The sequence below is a fragment of the Mauremys mutica genome, chromosome 1 (assembly GCF_020497125.1).
Source record: "Mauremys mutica isolate MM-2020 ecotype Southern chromosome 1, ASM2049712v1, whole genome shotgun sequence".
NCBI lineage: Eukaryota > Metazoa > Chordata > Testudines > Geoemydidae > Mauremys > Mauremys mutica.
In genome coordinates this window covers 40910421-40927510 of record NC_059072.1, presented here as the reverse complement: position 1 = coordinate 40927510, position 17090 = coordinate 40910421, and the positions used below count along the sequence as shown (strand labels likewise).

General features: G+C 39.8%; 1 protein-coding gene across 3 annotated transcripts in view; it reads right to left on the bottom strand.

Moving 5' to 3' along the window:
• GRM8 (glutamate metabotropic receptor 8) overlaps positions 1 to 17090 on the bottom strand; it is a 525047-nt gene that overhangs the window by 143467 nt on the left and 364490 nt on the right. The gene's annotated exons all lie outside the window — the stretch shown is intronic.

Genomic DNA, 17090 nt, shown 5'->3' with positions numbered 1-17090 from the left:
GAGGTACATCCAATAATATAAGTACAAATTCCCAGCTTCTCAATGTTTGGCTGAAATCATCGGGGGTTGGAAGTTGACGCTAGATAAATTCAGATTAGAAATAAATTGTACATTTATTACAGTGAAGGTAATTAACCAGAGGAAGAATTTACCAAAGGTTTTTGTGGATTCTCTATTACAGACAACTTTTAAATCAAGATTGGATTTTTTTTAAAAGATACACTCTAGTTCAAACAGGAATTATTTGGGGGAAGTTCTAAGGTCTGTGTTATGCAGGAGGCTTGACCAGATGATCACAATGGTCCCTTCTAGCCTTGAAATCTATAAATCATCAAAAATCAATCCACAATGAAAAGAGTCTACAAAAACTCCAAATTTGGGGGAAAAAACTGGTCAGCTCTTGGTAGAAACCAGATAACAGTGGTGTTTTATTATCACTTAAATATGTAGTTTATACCAAATGATCTGGATTGCAACCTTGCAAAAGCCTGCCTCCCATGGTCAGTTTTAACACTATGCATTTTGAAATACATATACTTAATATATGTGCAGTTGCATTGTGCAGAAGTGAAATGAACATATTGGTGCTAAATAATGTGGAAAATTAGTATTGCTTTCTCCATTCAGAGAGATGTGGCCACCAATCGCTTTTGCTAATTCCTCACAATATTACTTGGAATAATGTAAATTTAATTTGAAAGCAAAAACAATATTAATGAATGCACTCACATTAGCAGAAAACCAAGATACGAATGTCTTAGACATACTTTTTATCCTACAAGATAAGCTGTTTTCCTTCTCCATAAGTTCTCTTCTGGTCATATTGCAGGCACAGGGCATATTTATCTGCTTAATAAAGTAAAACTGGATTATATAATTTGTAATCGCAGGCTGAGAATCTGAAATCTCAAGTCTGAAATCTCAACTTCACTAGGGATTCGGATGCAAATCTGAACCCACTGAAACACCATGTATTCATGTCTCCCAAACTAATCCTAAATTATTGCAAATTCATATTTGGTTAGGCTGACCATATGTCCCAATTTTATAGGGACAGTCCTGATTTTTGAGTCTTTTTCTTATATAGGCTCCTATTACCCCCCACCCTCTGTCCCAATTTTTCACACTTGCTGTCTGGTCACCCCATATTTGGTAAAGATAAATTTCATTGCTGTCAAACAGAGAAAATGTCACCCAAGAAGTTTGACTATCTCTGGACCACAGACATAAAAGAGAGGCTTTGTTTGAGCATTTGTGTTTAACACAGTTCTGAACCCAAACTTCTTGTTTGCCCTTGTCTATCTTGAAGGAACATTGGGACTGCAGATTAGAGAAGTAAAATCCTTATCTCCAGTAGTAACAAACTTTCTGTGAACTTGGGCCAGCCAAGCTGATGGCTTGAGCTTGAGCTCTTCCTCATCAGGATGACTTGAGCTTTTCCTTATCAGGCCATAATTGAGTAGGTCTATTCAAGCTAATTTAATTTGTATTTATATCAATGGAAACATATTTTCTACACAAAAGATACACCTACAGGAGGGTTCTCTTAGGTTTCTGAGGGAATATCACATCACATACTCTATCCCCTGCTCTGAGATAAAGTTGCCTTGTAGAGGATACGGCATCCATGAACTGCAGCAGTGAAATCCTTATGATGTTGCTAATCTGTAATTCTTATACTCTATGGTTCTATTACTTGCAAGAACAGAGGAATATTCCTAATTGACAGTAAATGTTTTCCCCAAATGTTTGGATAATACATTGTTTCCAAAGGCAATTCCTATATTTAATATCTATATAAATAAATATATGGTTATATGTATAAATAATACATGTATTCGTTATTTTTATTATAGATCTTTGCCCAAAAAGTATTTGCTGAAATGAAATTAGCTGATGATACAAAGTTGGGAGGCATTGACAATACACAGGGGGATTAGAACAGCACATAGGAAAGTCTGGATGACCATGAAGACTGGAATGACAGAAATGGGATGAAATTCAATAGTGCAAAGTGCAAGGTCATGTGCTTTGTGTCTAATAATAAGAACTTCTGCTATGCACTGTGAGCCCATCAGTTGGAAGTGAAAAAGGAGGAGAGAGACCTGGGTGTCCGGGTGGCTCATAGAAGCCACCAATGTGATGTGGCTGTGACAAAGGCAAATGCAATCCTAGGATGTATCAGGTGAGACATTTGCACTAGCAATAGACATGTTTTAATGTCATTGAACAAGAAACTAGTAAAACCTCATTTAGAATGCTGTGTACAATTTTGGTCACGCATGTTCTAGAAAGATGAATTCAGACTGGAACAGGAGCGGAGATGAGCTATTCGGATGATATGGGAATGGAGTGTTTAGCTTATGAGAGCAGACTGGAAGAGCTGGGCTTCTTTAGCATTGTAAAAAGATGGCAGAGGGGATGAGAGTCTCTATAAAAACATCAGAGGGGTAAACAGCAGGAGGGTGAAGAGCTATCTAAGATAAAGGACAATGTTGGCACAAAAACAAATGGATATAAACTGGCCATGAGCAAACTAGAAATTAACAGAAAGGTTTCTAACCACCAGAAGGATGAGGTTGTGGAACAGCCTCCTACTAGGAGTTATGGGAGCAGACAACTTAGTTTTAAGAGAGAGCTGGACAAATTTATGAGTGCATTTGTAAGATGAAGTTGTGCATGGTGTTAGGGGGAAAGGTTCAGCAGCCCTAGGGCTCATTTCTAGTTTATGTCTTATGTTCCCTGAATCTCATGTTTCAGGGTTTCAGCTGGCCATCTATGGGGACAGGAAGGGATTTCTTTTCCCAGTGTATTTTAGGGTGGGGGGTTTTGTCTCCTTCCTTGAAACATCGGGGTAACCACAGTTGTAGACAGGACATTGGACAGCAAGGGACATGGCTCTGAAGTGGCATGAAGTGCTCAGCTGGGTGGTTCTTGCTCACTTGTTCAGGTTCGAACTAATTGCCATATGTGGTGTCAGGAAGGAATTTCCCCTCAGATCAGACTGGCAGTGACCTTGATGGGTTTTCACATTCCTCTGCAGTGTGTGGATGGGAGTCACTTGCCAGGATTATCTGGGTATATCTCACTTAGTCATTTCCCTGCCATTGCAGGAGCCTCGGGCATTGTTGCACTTCAGTCTCTCCAATTCTCTCCCTGTGGCACAGAATAGTTTAGTCTCTTGTGAGCTCTAATGCTTTGGTTTAATTTCAGTCCTAGGTTTAGTGTGGGGGTTCTAGGTGGTGTTGGTGGCCTGTAATCAGGGTCAGCTCCAGGCACCAGCTGAGCAAGCACCTGGGACGGCACATACTACGGGGCAGCATTCTGTCCATTGCTGGGGCGGCAGAGTCCGGGCGGCTTTTTTTTTGGGGGGGGAGGGTGCTTTGGCAGTTCAGGTGGTGGCAGTCTGAGCATTCTGGGGATTTTTTTGGTTTGCTTGGGGCGGCAAAAATGGTAGAGCCGTCCCTGCCTGTAACACATAGGATGCCAGACCAGATGATCTGGTGGTCCTACTGGCCTTAAACGATATGACTCTATGACTTTATTTAGGTGTCCAGTCAGACCTACATGGTATAAGTGATTGGAATAGATGGGTTATTGTATCCAGATCCTGGTCTAAAAGTGAGAGAGTTGTGAAATTGTACCCCAATTCAGGTGGAGTCATGATATCTAACATCTGAGGTGGGGCACTCAGATAGACCACAGAAAAGGCAACAGAGCTGCAAGCTGCCCCCAATCCATGACAAAGATACTGTTATTTTGTTCTCTGAACGTGGCACAACACACAGATATTTGAGTGATGCATGTGGTACATGAAGCTACATAGCTAGATAGGCAGAAAGACAGCAATAGGCATGTCACACTGCATATTTTATAGATTCAGTGATTTTAAGGGCAAAAGTGACCATTGTAACCATCTAATCTAAATAAGTACATTGAAAGACTGTGAGGAGCTGAGAAGGTATGGTAATGGAGGTACCCAATGCAGATAGATGGTTAGTCTGATCTTCTGCATAACACAAGCCCTAGACTTTCACCAAGTGATTCCTTTATCAAGTCCATAACCTCTGGCTAAGCTAAAGCATTCCTTTTAGAAAGAAATCTATCTTAGATTTAAAGACTTCAAGTGATAGAGAATCCACCAGCCCCCTAGGTAATTTAATGTCCAATTCGACTCACTTTAAAATGCACACCTTATTTCTCGTCTGAAAGCGTCTAGCTTCAGCTTCCACCCACTGGATCTTGTCATGCCTTTGCCAATGAAATTAAGGGGCCCTCCATATCAGAAATCTTCTCCCATGTAAGTACTTACAGACAATGATCAAGTAACCTCTTAATCTTCTCTTGAATAAACTATATCGATTGAGTTTCTTAAGTCTTTCATTGTAAGGAAAGTTTTCCAGACCTCTAATCGTTGTAGCTCTTTCCTGAACCCTTTCCAATATGTTAACATTATTTTAAACAGAACTGCATGCTGTACTCCAGTCATGGGCTCACTAATACTGTACACACTGATATTAACACCTCTCTACTTTTACTCAATATTTCCCTGTTTATACACTGAAGGTAGAGTGATCAGATGTCCAAATTTTATAGGGACAGTCCTGATATTTGGGGCTTTTTTTATATGGGCTCCTATTACCCCCCAACCCCTGTCCCAATTTTTCACACTTGCTATCTGGTCACTCTAACTGAAGGATCACTTTTGTTCTCTTAGCCACAACATCGCACTGGGCGCTCATGCTCAGTTGGTTATCCACCATGACCTCTAGGTCTGTTTCTGAGTCATTTCTCTCCAGCATGCAGTCCCACATCCTTAATGTATTTTTTTCTAGGCGTGCAGGGGTGGTTAATTTATTTATTCATGTAGGGCCCAATCCAGAGATCATACCCAATGGGGTTTAGATTAGTTCCTTACCCTTTACATTTTTTTTTCTAAAACCTTTATATCATAGTATGGAAAATATTTAAGTTTCCTGGTTTACCTGGGCAACTTGTGTCTCTGCATGACGCACAATACGTATTTTATACAAAAAACAAAACAAAACAAAAAAGACCCAAGAAGAATATGGCAAACAGCTATTTTTGACAGTGATAATTCTGTTTGCTTTACTTCAAAAAAGCAGTAATAATAATCTCAATATTATACAGATGCAAGTATAATAGGTTTAACTGATATTGATGCATCTAATGTAATATAATTGTTTTGTGTACTTTTACTGTAGCTTATAATCACCATGAAACAGATTGGGATCATTTCAGTGTAATAAAACATTTTAAATAACCAGATTATCCAACATTTTATATCACTTAACCTTCCGCTATAGATTCATTTAATGTACTATATACAGTATATTCATATAACTATGCTATTTTTATACCAGGGCAAGTTGGGAAGTCAGATCTTTAAAAAAAAGTTTCATAGATTTCCAAGCCTAGGGCAAGTTTAATTACAGTCAATGAAAGATTTCAAAGTGACAAGAAAATTAAAGTAGTAAGAAATGGGGGAAAATGTCTACCAATGCATTTGAAAGTTGTCCAGGAGAAGTCAAAAGGATCAGAAGTTAATGATAATTGATTTAAAGGGTAGAATATGTTAAAGATAAGAAAAGGCAAATGGAAACTATTCTTAGGAAACCTGGCTTTAGAATACATTTACTGGGCTGGGGGGCCAGTGGAATAGGAATTTTCTGCTGAGAGTGTACAATGGATTTGCTAAGAAAGCTTGTGTATTAATATCTGGTGCTTGACACTGTGGGAAGAAAGGCCAAAAATATTACAAGATCATGTGTGTTTCTTTTATTTCCCATTGTGTCCCTTAATTTGTCATTATCATCTTTGTCTGTATGAAATAAAACTCAGCCAGATGGTGGAAAAACAAATAAATGGACCTTTGGTTGAAAAAAAATGTTATTTTGAAGTTATTTTATTCTGTCCATTATCTTTTCTGTGTATTATGGCATATCCCTCTCAGGAAGGATAGAGTTTGTTAATTCTGTTCTCATATCTTTGTACTCCTTTTCAGAGGATTTCATTTTAGGTGTTAATTTTGAACTGAAATGACAGATTCTCATACTGATGAGGGAGGAGAGTATATTTCACCAACTGTGACAGTATAAGTAGCTAGAGTTATGTGAAAATATTCTAATCTCTGTAAAAACTAGTGGAAAATCCCATTATCATGGTTTCTGCAAATTGTTTTTATCCTTCAATTTTGCAGTTTCCCCTCAAATATTTACACTGCCGTGTATAAAATAAATGGTATTTTTCAAAGGTAAAAAAAGAAGTGCATTTTGTTCACATGAACAGATTACTCTACGAAAAGACAAACTTTCTTCATAGTGAAGCCAATAACAACCACAAACATCTAATACAACTTCTTTTTTCATACTGGGTATGCAGAGATAGCAGGTTTTACAAGGACAGAGGGAAGGCTGTTCAAGTGATGTTAGTGGTACATTCCCATCCGTTCCTATATTTTATTTTGTATGACAAGTTCATTGAATGGACGGTCAAAGCAGTGCCAGTAGATTAGCAATCAACTGTTACTGACCCTAGCAGCGGCCAAGCCAGGTATTTCAAAAATCAGCAGTTTCACTCTTCCGTACTATTGTTGTTTTGCCTATTGGGTTGGTGGGAGTACGCTTTTTCTGCTTTCTGATAATTTTGGTTATTTTTGCTACACTTCACTCATCTGTGGACTAAAACCAGGCTCAGCTTTGATACAGCCTGTGATAATCCTCAATCCCTCTCATTAATTAGAATATCATATTGTATTATGATGGTCTTTCTTTATGAATTTTACACTATTTTAAAATCCTTGCTTCCTGAATAAGAAATACTAATAAATATGAATGTCAGATCTACTGAATATGGAAGTCTGGTCTCTCTTTATCAGCATTCCCAGATGTGATGAAAATCTCCTCCCTAAGTAAGCATTAATTTCAACAGCTGCAATCATTTATTACCAAGGCACCAGATCCTAATTCTTTTAGGATCCAGGCAATGGTTAGATTTCATGCAGCTTTAAAGTAATCTTTCACCACAGAGTTCCACCAACAGTGCATGTTTTCTCATGTGCTTTAGTGGCAAACTGCAATCTCATTTGGAGTTGCATGTCAGCAGATTGTCTGTCTATTCATAAAAAAGCAAAAGAAAATTGTAAATATTGTTGTCAAGCTTTGGTTGTGGATTTTTGTTTTTTTGGTTGGTTGGTTAGGTTTTTTTTGTTTTTGGCTTTTTGTTTTATTTTTTTAACGAGGTAAAATAATATAATGTTGGGAGTTTCAAAGACAACTCCTGGGATTTGGCTCTCCAATCCCTATTAGAAATCAACGAGAATTGGCCATCCAAATCCCCTAGATACTTTTGAAAATCCTACACTAAAAATAGATGAAAAACCCCAAAGCAGAAGAAATGTAGGCTTAGATGTACAGGGTAAACTAAGAGCATCTGACCACATAGACGAGTGGTTCTCAACCAAGGGTATGTATACCCCTGGGGGTACACAGCAGTGTTCCAGCGGGTACATCAACTCATCTAGATATTTGGTTAGTTTTACAACAGGCGACATAAAAAGCACTAACGAAGTCAGTACAAACTAACATTTCATACAGACAATTACTTGTTTATACTGCTCTATACACTGAAATGTAAGTACAATATTTATATTCAATTGATTTATTTTATAATTATATGATAAAGTGAGAAAGTAAGCAATTTTTCAGTAATAGTGTGGCTGTGACATGTTTGTATTTTTATGTCTGATTTTGTAAGCAAGTAGTTTTTAAGTGAGGTGCAACTTGGGAGTACGCAAGACAACTCAGACTCCTGAAATGGGTACAGTAGTCTGGAAAAGTTGAGAACCACTGATATAGACTATGGCAAATACATCCCAGTGACTATGTCTACTATAACAAAAGTTACACCATCCAGACAATATAGATAGTGATCTACTCTATACCTGGGGATTGGGATTGTTCACAGAACAAAGCCTGTAATACTTTGTCCCTTTTGATCAAAGAAAATGACCACAAAGCTAAACTGTGATTGCAATATCCTCTCTGGAAATATTAGGCATCAAAGCAATCCGATATGCAAGCTTTAGGGTACCTACATTTCCAATTACAAATTGATATAGCAAGTCAGCAGGCAAGATTGCAATCCAGAACAGGAGGTGGGGAGGAATATTACCTGAACAGGCATATTTACCAAGTATACTGAATTTATAACAGATCCAAAGAATGAGAGTATTTATAGGGTATGTCTACACTGCAGTTAAACATTGTGTCTGGACTGTGTCAGCTGACTTGGGTTCACGGCATTCAGGCTGCAAGGCTATAAAACTGCAGTGAAGATGTTTGGGCTCAGGATGGAGGGGAAGAGTCTCAGATTCTGGGTTCTAGCCTAAGCCAGAATGTCTGTACTGCAATTGTATAGCCCTGCAGCCCAAACCCTAGAAGCCTGAGCCAGCTGACACGGGCCAGCCACAGGTGTTTTATTGCAGACATAACAGTGTCCAGATAACTCAATTATATATGGAAATACTGTCACCCAAATGACTATTATAGACGTTTTGTTCCATTACTATATGATCAAAGTTCTCTGTTCTTTTTGTGCTTCACCCAATCCCGAAAAGTTATATGAAGGCAACGACACTGAGACAGGATAGGGATTTAGGCCATTAGCAAAGAAGCCTCCCGGAGAGATGATTACTTTACCTTTGCCATAAGTTGATGGAGTTATCTAGAGTAGACTTGAGAAATAAAAATGCCATGAGGTTTTTTCCTCCTTTCTTGGTTAATCCATTAGAAAGTATATTTGCTTTCGTCTATTTTTTCTCGCCTGAGAGCATATGTTGAATTTTGTAAGGATGAATGTTGCATACTCATTTTTTTCTCTCTCTCTCACTGATTAGCGCCTGGGATCCTGTATAAATTCCTTTATAAATAAAACCTGATGGGGAATTTCTGATGTAATCTTCAGGTTTGCTCACCTCTTTCTTTTATCTTTACTTTTGTATGGCATCCCAGTGTGGTACAAGGATGTCTCATTTTCTCCTGGTCTCACTGAAGGTATCTATTTATAATCACAGAGCTTTAACTTTTTTTGATTTTGTATGCCACATTAATTGTGATTGTGTTACTATTACATAGTACCTACTGAATCCAATGAATAATGAATATTGCAGTTTTTATCTGAAGCTCACATTAGTGTCCTCTATGTATAAATAATAAAACTAAATAAATTTCTAAGAACAAAATATTAAAGCATTTTGAAGAGATGTTGCACTTGTCTTTTCTTCTCCTTCATTTGGTTCAGATATGAGAGGGCAAATGATACAGATCTCGCAAAGTTTATCAAACTTGTTATTTTGGTGGTCAGCTCTTGCCCTCCTCTTGTGTCCTGTTTCATCTTTTTCTGCTCCTTGTATGTCATTCTGACTATTACTTTTACAGTTCACCATCTTGGTTTGTTCCTGTGCTTGGAGCTATATGAATTTCCTGCTGCCTCAAGAGCACAATTTTCACTGTCTCTTTAGGCTCTGTCGTCATCACGATTTTAACTAACATGCTTGAGAGGAAAAGCAAGTCTGCCATGCCAATGGCAATAAGTCTGCAAGGGGCTTGATAACCAGAGATTGCAGCTTTTTTAGTTTTTATGTTATGCATTATAAGGAGGAATAATAAATACGATGCCACGGCAGACTATCCAGAAGTAATGGAAAATATGCTTATCACACACACTTGATCTAATTCCGCCCAGAGACAGAAAGATGTTTTTCATGCATCATATCATCTGAGTTGACTAGTGCGAGGAAGCAGATTAGACTGTGTGGGGAAAGAAATGACTGGTATAAGCCACGTTATGACATCACATGAACACCAATATTAACACCAGCGCAGATATTACAATGGCAGTTTTACTTCACATATAGTGAATATAACTAGATATATACAAGCAATGTAGCAAAAGAGTGTTTTAGTCTTGGTGCTTTTTTAGACAGATCTCTTAGGATTAGAGTGGACAGAAGCCCATAGAGGAGGCCACCCTCAAAGCCTGAATGGAAAAGTGGGTAAAAGTGAATTTCCCCAATGTGTGGAAGGAGAGGGAGGTAGAGATAGCCAAAGCAATGGGTGATTTGGCCCTGCATGGAGAGAGGAAGGATCCTGCAGTTATAGATGGGAAGGTGATTGTAGGAGGGGAAGTTGTTCTGGGATAAGAGAAAGGGGACTCCCAGGGATGTATGGGGGTGGATGGGAAGGGAGAGTGTTCTTGGGATGGGGAGTGCTACAAAAGGGATGTTTAAATCCATAACTAATTGGTCATTGTGTACCCTTTTGCAATGAATTAGTGCACAATCATGATGATTACTCACACAAATTACCCATGTGAACTTTTGCACAAAAATCTTAAAACTGGTTCCATGTGCTACATTTGCTCAATCCTGCTCTATTGAGCTTGCATTAAATATACCAGTTTAAAAGAAATGTCAGTGTATTAAGAAACCAATCACGATTACCAATGTAAATTTCCTATGTATTAATCTGAAACACTTTAAGTTTTATCAGGATGTCTAGCTTTTAAATCTGAAGCTAGTGGAGTAGCCCAAAGTAACCATTAAATTTATCACTGGAAGATAAAATGTAGATAAAAAGACCATTATTTAAAATAGAGGAAGAAAACATAGCATTGATCCTAATTTTAATGCCATTTAAAGTATTCTTTGTGGGAGGCAGCAGCTTGCAGGAAACATCTGATGATTTTGGCCTCTTATCTCTTTTGTTTGAAACTCACCATGATACCAAGAAGAGTATATTAAACTTCATATTTAGAGAGCATAATTTAAAGACAGCAAGAACTAAATGTGACTCATAAATACTTTGCTGTTTTATTACTGAAGCTACAAAATATTGCAAAGAGTGAATCATATGAGAGCTATTTTTTCCTCTAGGGAGCACCAGAATCTTTACTACTCTAAATTCCCCTACTCGGTATCCCAAATATGACTTGAGGGCATTAAAATGGCTATCCGCATCAATAAAACTGCATCTAGCATCTTGCTATTAATTTGTTATGTTTACACACCTGAGGTGAATAAAGTGGTTGTCATTTCTGCCTAAGGAAAATGCTTGTATCTAAGGGTATGTCTACACTACGGGATTATTCCGATTTTACATAAACAGGTTTTGTAAAAGAGATTGTATAAAGTCGAGTGCACACGGCCACACTAAGCACATTAATTCGGCGGTGTGCGTCCATGTACCGAGGCTAGCGTCGATTTCCAGAGCGTTGCATTGTGGGTAGCTATCTCATAGCTATCCCATAGTTCCCGCAGTCTCCCCCGCCCATTGGAATTTTGTGTTGAGATCACAATGCATGATGCAGCAAAAACAGTGTTGCGGGTGATTCTGGGTAAATGTCGTCACTCAATCCTCCGGGAAAGCAACGGCAGACAATCATTTCGTGCCCTTTTTCCCTGGATTGCCCTGGCAGACGCCATAGCATGGCAATCATGGAGCCCATTTTGCCTTTTGTCACTGTCACCGTATGTGTACTGGATGCTGCAGACAGACGCGGTACTGCACTGCTACACAGCAGCATTCATTTGCCTTTGCAAGATAGCAGAGACGGTTATCAGTCATATTGCACCATCTGCCATTGTAAATTGGTGATGAGATGACGGTTATCAGTCGTTCTATACCATCTGCTGCTATCATGGGTGCTCCTGGCTGGCCTTGCTGAGGTCGGCCGGGGGTGCATAGTCAAAAATGGGAATGACTCCCCGGGTCATTCCCTTCCTATGTTTTGTCTAAAAATAGAGTCAGTCCAGCCTAGAATATGGGGCAAGTTTACTAGAGAACCAGAGAGCACAGCTGCTCCAGGTTAGAGCCCCAGAGATCCCGCAGAAATGATGAGCTGCATGCCATTCTAGGGGGTGCCCCTGCAACAACCCCACCCATTGCTTCCCTCCTCCCCCAACCCCCTCCTGGGCTACCATGGCAGTGTCCCCCCATTTGTGTGATGAAGTAATAAAGAATGCAGGAGTAAGAAACCCTGACGTTTTACTGAGATAAAATGAGGGGGAGGAAGCCTCCAGCTGCTATGATAGTCCAGGCAGGACATTAAAGGGTGAGCGGGGAGAGAGACCAGACTTCCGCTGCTGTGATAGTCCAGGCAGTACAGAATCTTTTCTTTAGACATGACGGGGGGGGCTGATGGAGCTCAGCCCCCAGTTGCTATGATGAGGACGGTTACCAGCTGTTCTGTACCATCTGCTGGGAATGACCAGGAGTCATTCCTATTTTTACTCAGGTGCCCCCGGCCGACCTCACCGAGGCCAGCCAGGAGCACTCACAGGATGATGACGAGGACGGATACCAGTCCTTTTGTACCGTACCGTCTGCCACCGGGGAGGGGAGGGTAGAGGATGCTGCTGTTTAGTGCTGCAGCACCCCGTCTACCAGCAGCATGCAGTAGACATAGGGTGACATTGAAAAAAGGCGAGAAACGATTTTTTCCCCTTTTCTTTTGGGGCAGGGGGAAGGGTGTAAATTGATGACATATACCCTGAAACACCCGGGAAAATGTTTTTGACCCTTCAGGCATTTGGAGCCCAGCCAAGAATGCAAATGCTTTTCGGAGACTGTGGGATAGCTGGAGTCCTCAGTACCCCCTTCCTCCCTCCATGATTGTCCATTTGATTCTTTGGCTTTCCGTTACACTTCTCACGCAGCACTGTGCTGAGTCCCTGCTGTGGCCTATGTCTATCATAGCCTGGAGATTTTTTCAAATGCTTTGTCATTTCGTCTTCTGTAATGGAGCTCTGATACAACAGATTTGTCTCCCCATACAGCGATCAGATCCAGTATCTCCTGTACGGTCCATGCTGGAGCTCTTTTTGGATTTGGGACTGCATCGCCACCTGTGCTGATCAGAGCTCCACGCTGGGCAAACAGGAAATGAAATTCAAAAGTTCGCGGGGCTTTTCCTGTCTACTGGCCAGTGCATCCAAGTTCAGATTGCTTTCCAGAGCGGTCAATGGTGCACTGTGGGGTACCGCCTGGAGGCCAATACTGTTGATTTGCAGCCACACTAACCCTAATCCAACATGGCAATACCGATTTCAGTGCTACTCCTCTCGTCGGGGAGGAGTACAGAAACCGGATTAAAGAGCCCTTTATATCGATATAAAGGGCCTCATTGTGTGGACGGGTGCAGGGTTAAATCGGTTTAACGCTGCTAAATTCGGTTTAAACGCATAGTGTAGACCAGGCCTTAGAGATCTTGGCAGTTCTTTGAATGGTATTACACAACCTAAAATACAGGACAGGAATCAGGCAGAAAGCTGCTTAATTAGACCTGATTCTATAGTATGTGCACACAATTCCCATTAAAGTCATATGTGAAAGTACTACAGGTTCAGACCCCAAAATGCTACCACAGGCAGCAACCTATACTTTAATCTGGTGTAACTGCACTGACTTCACCAGCATTCTTCCTGGTTTACAGTGGTCCAAGATCAGAAGCAGGCCAATGGGAGCTGCTGGAAGTGGAGGCCAGTATGTCCCTCTGTCACCTTACTTTAAACAAAGCTTATTAATGCTGCAGTCAGCACTGACAGCAGTGCTGTAGCACTGTCCTGGGCAGCTCAATGCTGGAGGGATGCCTCACATCTTACTAGACCACCAAGCCGTATGGAACATGAAAGCAGGTAAGCAAATATGTAGGGAGTGGATATAGCTTTTCTAATAGCAGCTGCTAAATAAAAGGCAATCTCATGCCTGAGAAAAATTCAGGCAAAACATGGTTTTTTTTCCAGTTTTGCCAGAAATGTCTCCCCGTCCCCCGAGCGCTCTAATCCTAGGTATCTTAAACTTCAGTACCCAGACGGTGATTCATTCATAGAATTATCTTCATTGCTATCTCAACATCAATTTGTCATAATATCCCCAGCTTCATTTCATATACGATGTGTGCAATCAATAGCCATTACAGCATTCACTTTGTCTTTTAAAAATGCTTAGTAATCACTCCAGTGACCTCACCTTGTGTAGCAGAGAAGGAGGGACTTTACTTTGAATGCAGTGAACTAACATTAATTAACCATAAGTCTTGACAACACACATGATTTTTGCCCAAAAGCATAACTTCTCCAATAGAGAGAGAGAGGGAGTGGGGAGTAACAGCAATCTGGAAATCAGAAAAAATGCATCTAATTTAATGTGTTTCTGGAGGAGACATGATCATATGAAATCGAATTGGCACTGTGGAGATCTAGACTGCATTCTTGAATTTAGTAGAGAATTCCAGGTTTATACCAATGTAAATGAGGTCTGATTAAGGCCATTTGAGCCTCAATTTATGAATGTGAAATACATGTGAATTCAGTGCAAAATAGGTGTGAAGTATATATGCTTTGATATGAAAAACACACCAGTCTGTTAGCATAATAAACTCAGACTTCATCTTTTTCACCTTTCACCCACCTGTCTCTACCTTCCATGACAGGTCTCCTGATTTTTCACTTTGGAAATATAGTCACCCTATTCTTCTTAATGTCTTCAAAGGCCCAATTTTCAGCTATCCTCAAAACCAGCCTTTGAGTTTAAGCACACATGGGAATGTGTGTATGTAAATTTGGTAAGTGTGTGTCACATTTCCCAGTCAGCACACACAAATTCTTGGCTATCTAAATCCTCAAGTCTAGATTTTCCCCATGCAAATGATAGCTGCATTTCTGAGGTTGTAAGAATTAGAAGGTGTCATTGAAAGTATGACCTCATGTAACTGTGCAACTTAAAGAAAGCATTTTAAATGTGTCACCTACGTTGGACCTTCAATTTTGTTCTCCATGCATCAGCTGCAAACACAGAACTTGAATTTGTTCACCTTGCCAACAGTATGCATGAGCAAATACAGATTTTGAGGGTGCAGAGAATGTGCAAGCAAATTTCAAACACATAGCTTCTATGGCTATATTCCTTAGCATGTTGATGCTAGTGATCCCCTGGGATTTTCACATTAACTACACACTAGACATATGGGGCACACTCTTCTCCAACCTCATTTTACAGCCAGTTTCAATGGGAAATGGACATTTTTCCCTCTCCACTTCCTGCTCCCCAGAAGACCTCTTGGATTGGGAGGACAAGGCCTTATTTAGTACTCGTCTCACCCCTAACACACACTAAGGTGAGATCCTGAAGACCCTGAGACACCGTTCCCTTAGGGTCCAGGAAAGAATAAGTTGGGTGGTGGTGGGGTGGAAGTCAAGCCACTGGGACTCCTGAAGAACACAAACAGAGGTTCTTAATGACTGGAATGCAGCTTGGCATGCCTCGGAAAGGCAAGGGGTGTGTGGTTTTCTCTAGGGGATGTAGAGTTTGGAGAACCCAGACCATCAATGGAACTTGTACAGGTGAGTTCAGAATATATTCCTTCAAATGAACCTTCCAGCTTTTGTTACATGTAATCCATAAAAAAACAAGTATGATGAGTCACCAGGGCCTGTAGAAAGGTAAAACTTTGGGGTGTGTCCTATAGAGGAGGGATGAGGTATTCTTACGAACAAGCAATGTTTTGTCCAATACCAATGTAATACTCTACATATAGACTGTGCATAATCCGTCACCCCTTGTGTCCACCAGCTTTTGATATTGGAGGGGGGGGCTATCTCCCTCTTCAAAGTATATTCTTAAATTAAACTGAACATATATTTTTTCTTAAAATCTAATATTAACTCCTGGCAAAGAGACCGACCACATGCTTCCAAGTCCAAACACCTTCCTACATTTTCTGAGCCCACATTTAAGATTGGTGGATAAGAAATAATCCCATTCAAATTAAAACATTAGCAATGATTGTTCATTATCTATCATTATAATGTGGATGTAATTACAGCAAATGCAGACTTATTTTTCAGATACCCCTCATGAAAATGGTTGAAGTGTACGGACACATGCTTAGGCCTGCATTTCTATTTTCCTTGAAAAACAAAAATGCTCAAAGCCTTATCTACATATACTCTCAATAAACTAGGTTTTGGGGATAACAAATGCAATAAATACTGTACAAACTATAAAGCACAAAAAAAGAAAGGCAATAAAGAAAATTATTAATGGTGATGGCAGCCTAACAGTAAAGTGCATCTGTTAGAAAGCACTCCCTACAGAAATCCAATATGTTATTTTATTTAAGTAAGTCTGTCTCTACCTCTGCAAAATAAAAGCAAAAGTCTCTTAAACTGTCCACCTAAGAACAATTGATGCTTCAAGGATATCTGAAATAATTTCCTTGCAACTAACTAAGATTTTTTGTTTCTTTTGCCTTTGTTTTTAATGCTACCTTCCTAGAATTAACATGTTTATAAAATTTAACACATGCTGTCAAGACTGAAGTTGTCTTTTAATAATGTTATAATACAGTATATTAAAGATAATTTGTTGCACTGTACAGACGGGAAACAGTGCATGATTATATTTGCCAGTGCATCAGCATTATCAGGATGAGGTCCAAAGAAATGTTTCAAAAGGATGATCGCAGAGGGAACTCAGTCTTAATTGCTCTTGTTGCAAATTCTCCAAATGTTCTGGTGCTATGTATTTAGAGGAAATGCTGGTCAAGCATAATCTAGACAAACAGAAATGCTATTATGGACACAATCATTTACCTCTGTCTAGTCATTGTGAAAGCTGGCTGTATTTCAAAGAAACCTTATTGAGGTTGCAGGAACAAACCATCCCGATGTGTAGGAAGAAAAGTAAATATGGCAGGCGACCAGCTTGGCTTAACAGTGAAATCCTTGCTCGTCTTAAACACAAAAGAACAGCTTACAAGAAGTGGAAGATTGGACAAATAACCAGGGAGGAGTATAAAAGTATTGTTCAGGCATGCAGGTGTGAAATCAGGAAGGCCAAATCATACTTGGAGTTGCAGCTAGCCGGAGATGTTAGGAGTAACAAGAAGGGTTTCTTTAGGTATGTTAGCAACAGGAAGAAAGTCAAGGAAAGTGTGGGCCCCTTGCTGAATGAGGGAGGGAACCTAGTGACACAGGATGTGGAGAAAGCTAATGTACTCAATGCTTTTTT